A 6,767-nucleotide genomic window follows, 5' to 3' on the forward strand; every position below is an offset into this window, starting at 1 on the left:
AAATCGCTAGTTCAAACTTTAAAGGCTGCGCGGACCTGCGTGAATGATAATAGAAAACTTCAAATTAATTTGCTGGAGGACAGAATCAAGTAAAACAGGGCCAATTTTGGAGGTTCTTGGATCACTCGTTGACCAAAAATGGTCAAAAAACGTTTAAAAAAGTGGATTTTTGTCAAATTTTTTTGACTTTCGGGCTTAAAATCTTGCTGGAACAGGCTGGAAAGACTCACTTTTGAATCCAATTCAATTCCTACGAGTTAGACCAAAAATGACGACTTCTAACTCAAACTGGGCATTACAGGAGGGCTTCACCCTCCTACATAGCCCATGCCTGATATATAAAGGGTTAAAATGGATATAAAAAGCGAAAAATAGTGGCTCTCATGAAAAAAAATGCAAAAAGAACTAATTTTCTAGCTTTACCCATTGGCTAAATATTTCACAGTTGAATTGTGTGATAAATTGTGGCTCATGCCTCTGTGGGTACCAACACCAAGATTAAACCTCAAAAATGTTTTTTTTCAAAATTTAGGTTTTTTGAGGAAATATTTAGCATTTCTATTGGTCTATAAAACCATTCAAAATAGGACTATATGCCCATAATGTTGGTTATTTTGTCAAAGAATCTTACACAGGAATAGCTCAATCAGTGGTGTATAGTAAAATAGCCACAATTTCTAATTATGTGGTTTTGACCAACCTTTAAGAGCTATTTTCTGAGAGATATAGACAAGCAAGGAAGTGATATCCTCAGAATTATTACTTCATTTTCAAATATTTTGGTCAAACCCATGATTGTTGCAACCTGTGAAATTTCTTTTTGAAAAAATTCCCACTGGATGGCTAGTTACAGGTCCCGAAAATCCAAAAATCTTCGGTCCAAATTTGACAAATTGAATAAGAAAGCAATTTCAAGAAGCATTCATTATCTCACTATTGAAGGCCTCAGCTAATTTGCGTTTTCTTTTTTTTTTATAGAATATACCGGGTGCGCCACAAAAAAGTTTCTCTCTTTGAAACTAATTTTCTCGAAATCTAAAAATTTTAAAAGAACCATTCCTATTTCGTTGGAAAGAACTTAAATTTTGATAGGTCATTTATTAATTTCGATTCATTAGATCAAAAGTTATGCACAATTGAATAAAAAAGTTACTTTCAGAAAGTGCTCGAAAACGTTTAAAATCGACCTATCAAATTTTTATTTTAAATTTGGCAATTACAATAGCCTTTACATGATTAAGAGTATTTTTCAGTAACTAAACACGTAAATGTTGAAAATGAAGGGTCGAAAGGGTTTAAAATCTTCATCAAAATCAATTTAATTTACTTTTACCAAAATTTTCCTCAGGTGTTTGGTGCTAGACTGGATAAAGTCTATGTAAGACTGGATCTACCTCGAAACCCATTTTTGATGTATTTTAATGAATTTTACCAGATTCTTTTTTCGACAAATTTTCTTCTTTTCATTGAAATTCAATCTTCCTTTATGATAACAAAAGGTCATTTAGACAGCTAATTATCATTTTTAATTACTGAAACGAAAATACTGATGTATTGTGTAATTGCTTCTGTTTAATTTGATAGGTCGATTTTTAACGTTTTTGAGCACTTTCCGAAGAAAGTAACTTTTTTATTCAATTGACCATAACTTTTGCCAATAACATATACTATTTTAGCTTGCATTTTGCTGAGGATTCCCCTTAGCAACTGTAAACAATTGCATAACAAAAGCCTTTTTCTGGCTTCATACTTTCAAAACTAGATATATATTGTGGTTTTATCTTGTTTTGGCATAGTAGGTAGCGGGTAGCACAGTAGTATCACAAGCCGAATGAAATTACTTTCGATTTCGAACGCAATCGAATCAATCGAATCTGAAAATTGCGGTAATATTCGATTGAGATTCGATTGCGTTCGACAATCGAATTTCAATCGGTCGATTGCGTTACGATTTGGTTCGACTGGTTCGATCGTCGATTCCGTTCGATTGAGATCGTCTGGCTGACAGTGTAACAGTGGGGACGGACGACAGAGGATTTCTGAGGCCAAAAGTTTTCACTAAAATTCAAAATTTCCATAAGGCGAGCGAGAGAAGAAAATGGATGAATTTCCAAGGCAATTGACAGTGCGTCACAAACAGCGATATTTCGATCGCACGGAAGCGCTTCAAAACACCAGCTTTTTTGGAGTTTTGTCTCATTTACCCAAACGCTTCAATCTCGCGTAGGCCTAGGGATCAAGACTAAGACTAGAACCCCCAAAACGAGACATTTGTCTGACCGAAAAAAAATCATCATCATCAATTTTGTTAATTGTCAGAATCGTTTACTCACTGGAAATACGCAACTTTCTGAAGTTTGGTTTTTTTTCAGTTGTGCTTCATTTTAAAAATAACGAAGATGAAAAGTTACCATCAATCCCTCGAGTAAAAGAAAGTATTCCGACTAGTCTACAAAAAGTGCGCTCGCGCAGCGAATAGAATATATTCTTTTTTAATGCTTAGGTGACGTCAACATTGATCCTGACATGACAATGGAGAACCAAATTTGGCAATGCATAATTATTACGAGCGGCCAAGAAAGTTTGTGTGACGCAAAAATTGCGCGATAAACAAAGCCCTAGAAAAACTCCCACTGAAAATTGAAACTAGGAATTTATTGAATATTTCCCAAATGAAGTATCAAACTTTTGTTTTTTGTAATTATTATAAATTCATAATGTTTAAATACTATTTTTTGAAAGTCAAATAATAATAATAATAATAATATCTTTCTTTAATGTTGGGGTACCGTAATTACAAATCAAGTAAATTTATAACTAATAAAATCCAACAATATCAAAATAATAAGTAAAAACGACGAGATCCTTAGGGCCAATTACCTACAGATGTTACATGAGCATTTAGAGCCTTTCCAACGTTTTATCTCTGTTTTAAATTTGGCTAGAGTTTGAATGTCATGTAATTTCAACTTCTTAGGTAATTGGTTCCACAATAAAGATGCTCTAAAGGATAAACCGTAAATACCGAAGGTATAGCGAGTAGCTTCAGGGAGAGTTAAGAGTTTTGTGGATTTTAGTTTGTATACCACTGTTTTTATTTGAAAAATTTCTGCCATGAAGCTTGGACTCAAACCTTTGATTGATTTGAAAATTTCCACCATCAAATATTGTAAATTTGAATGTGGATTTTTACAGTATTTGTACGGTTTAATAAAACTCCATAGTCTAAAGAAAAGTTTGAATGTACCACACGTAAAGCCCGTTTATGCACTCTGTTTATTTCATCGTTGGATGCTCTTGAGGAAAACATCCAAATGAGGGGACAATATTTAAGGTGACAAAGGATGTATGAGTTACAGAGTGTGAGGGCTTTTTCGGGATTCAAATATTTCCTTATCCTCTGAAGAGCTGTAGTATTCCTACTTACAGTAGAACATATTTTGTCTACATGTTGGTTAAAATTCAGTTTCTCATCAAAAATAATTCCTAGTAGCAAAACTGAATTTTTTGCTTTTATAGTAACATTCTTATACTTGATTGAAATATTAGAGTTATCAATATTTTTTCCTAATAGCATCATTTGGAATTTTCCTGGGTTTGCAACAAGATAGTTGGATTCGAACCAAGATATTAAAATAGTTAAATCGTTTTGCAATTTTTTCAAGACGATATTTTCAGTGGTTCCACAACTATCGATAGTGTTGTCATCAGCAAAATTGCAAATGTCGCATTGCTCTACAAATTTAATTATATCATTGATAAAAATATTGAATAGTAAAGGACCTAAGATTGAACCCTGTGGTACTCCTGAAAGTATCTCAAGCCATTCGCTGAAAATTGATCCAATTTTAACCCTTTGCTTTCGTTTTTTTAGGTAATTATAGATAAGAAGCAAAGCTGGACCCCCGATTCCATAGGCTTGTAACTTTGCAATAAGTAACTCATGGTTCAGACAATCATAAGCTTTTGACAGATCCATAAGGACAGTGCCTACAATCTCATTTTTATCTAAACATGCTTGCCATCTTTTGAGAAGGCGTAACATAGCATGTTGTGTGCTGTGACCTCTCCGAAATCCACAGAGAAGTTTGCTAAATTTAGGTTCGATAAATGTGTTAAGTTGATTGAAAAGCACACGTTCAAAAACTTTTGAGATTGCTGGCAGTATGCTTATGGGTCTGTAATTCACTTTATCCATCTCGTCTTCTTTCTTAAAGACGGGACTGATGTCAGCAAATTTTAGTTCGTTTGGAAAAACGTTGCTTTGGATTGATGAATTAATAAAATTTGTTATAAAATCTAAATAAATATCGACTGATAATTTTAAGATATTAATCGGTAAATCACCACTGACAGATTTTCTTGGATTTAGCGAGAGGATGATTTTACGAACCTCATTATTATCTACACATCGAAATTGAAATATATCTTGGAGATTATCATTACAAGTCTCTGCTTTAATCTTAATGATACTGGGGTGATCTGAAAAGTGATTAAGGGCTTCGAGAACTGGCTCAGAGAATTTATCAAAATTTTTTCCAGTATGTTTAATGGGCAGAGTTCTTGTAATGTCTCTAAAGTATTTATTAAATATGTTAACAATCTTTTGATCGTCAGAAACAATGTCATTTTTCTCAGCTAGGACAATTTTGCCTTGGTAACAGCCTTTGTTGGTAAAATAAGGCTTGCACATATTCCAGAGGGATTTTTCTTTGGTAGTATCTATACTCTCAAAATAAGATTTTTTTTGTTTTTTATTTAATTTTACTACCAAATTCCTCTGTTTATGATAGGCTTGGATATCCTCAGGAAGTTTTGTTTTTCTTGAAATATTTTTTAAGCGAGAGCGCTTCATGATTTGCTTCCTAAGTTCCTTGTCATGTGAGATTTGTCATTGCCTCTGATAGTCTTTTTCTTTAATGGGGCATATTTATCCAAAATATTAGTAAATATTAGCTCAAATTGACTATAATCTATCGGTTGGAATATTCTTAAGGTATGAGAAAGTTCTAAATTAAAATCAAAGCCTTTAAATTTAGAAAAATCTCGATATTGAATGGTTTGTGGAGGTAGACTTTCGTAGCCTTCTCTAAACATAGTTATTGGCATTAGATGAAAATCACTTAAATCAGTCTCAACAGCATGGGAATGTTGAAGGCTAGACTTGCAGTTTGTTAAAATAAGGTCAATGCAAGTTCCCTCTGGTTTTTTGAAGCAAGTTTTTTGTTGGATCAAATTTGATAAGTTATATCTATCCATGAATTGTTTTTAAGTCAGTTTGAGACGGTTCAGTGTTGAAATCACCTAATACTAATAAACGATCAAATCTTCCTAAGAATTCATTCATGAGGTCCGACAGTTTTTCAATGAATTGCTTAATCTTAATTTTTGGATTTTTGTATATGGCTAGAATGAGCCAACTGTTTTTCTTAAGCCGTAATTCAAATATAATAATCTGTATGCCTTTGCTACTGTATATCTTCAGTTTTCGAGATGCAAGACCCTCTCTTATATACACCAACATACCCTCTGATTTTTTATTTACATCAACTCGGTAAGGAAGCTTAAAATTGGGTTTTTTCAAGGAGGCGTTGGTTGAGGCAGCATCTAATTTTGTTTCTGCAATAACTAAGATATCAAGAAGATGGCCAGTAAGGGCAAACAGGTTATCAGATTTGTTACGAAAAGAATTTATGTTTAGATATCCAATAGTCGGGTTTTTTGACTTCTTTCTTAGAGAAATTAATTTGTCTAAGTTTGTGTCTTTCGTGCGTCATTCCAAGTCCCTAATATATTTGATAAAATTTTGGGCAAGGCGAGAATTCCCATGATTGTTAAGATGAAGTTTACCTCTTGAAAGCTGGTTTTCTGTAATGTTACCGTTGTCTATAAGATCAAATTTCATATTTTCACACATTTTCTTCAAACCTGTATTCAAATTTGTAACTTTATCAGGACCATCTGGAGTATCAGTACGAACAACACAGTTTGAAATTACCAATTTCGTTCTTGGTGAGATCTTCTTCGCAATGCGATTTATAGCTTCCAAGTTTTTCGTTGTTTCACCATCACTCGTAAGGTCATTTGTTCCACCATGGATGATCATGACATCAGCCTTTTTCCTTCTCAAAATAGGCTTTATGTGATCGATCAAATCCTCCGTGTTAGCACCGGGGTGTGGTCTGATCTTTACATCATGTTGAAGTTTTCTAAATCCAACTTCTTTCTGTCCGTTCAGCATAGAGTCTCCAATAATATACACCTTTTTCCTTTCTCTCAAATTCTCTTCTGTGTTCTCTTCTGTATTCTCTCTTCTTTCATCTGGTTTCTCGTTTTTGCGTTGGACAATGAAAGCGAATTTAAGCTGATTGGGGGTGGATATTGGGCGGACGGGCGTTTTGCACGTTCAGAGATCGGAAATTAAACGAGAGTAAAAGACGAGGGCGTCTTAGTATGTAATATTAATTCTTTTTTTTTATTTTTCGCGAATGAAAAATGAATTTTTGATTTTTGAATTAAGGAAATATAGTATAATATATTATATTTGATTGTCAATGCCAAAAGATATTTCATTACTTTACGAATAATCTGCTGTGTTGCTTCGCCACTTACCCCTGGATTGTTTTAGTAGGCACTTCGGTCACGTAAATAAAAACACGTGTATATGTTGAAGCCGACTGTGGACTGAACGAAATTGCAATTACATAAATTATTGTGGAATTGAACGCTTTAGACGAATGTTTGGGAAATCAAAAAGGCAACTTTTG

General features: G+C 33.6%; 1 protein-coding gene across 1 annotated transcript in view; it reads right to left on the reverse strand.

Moving 5' to 3' along the window:
• Window positions 1–6,767, reverse strand: part of LOC136822806 (2-iminobutanoate/2-iminopropanoate deaminase-like) — a 224,509-nt gene that overhangs the window by 102,594 nt on the left and 115,148 nt on the right. The window lies entirely within an intron of this gene.

The sequence above is a fragment of the Clytia hemisphaerica genome, unplaced genomic scaffold, assembly GCF_902728285.1.
Source record: "Clytia hemisphaerica strain Z4C2 unplaced genomic scaffold, Clytia hemisphaerica genome assembly, whole genome shotgun sequence".
Lineage (NCBI taxonomy): Eukaryota > Metazoa > Cnidaria > Hydrozoa > Leptothecata > Clytiidae > Clytia > Clytia hemisphaerica.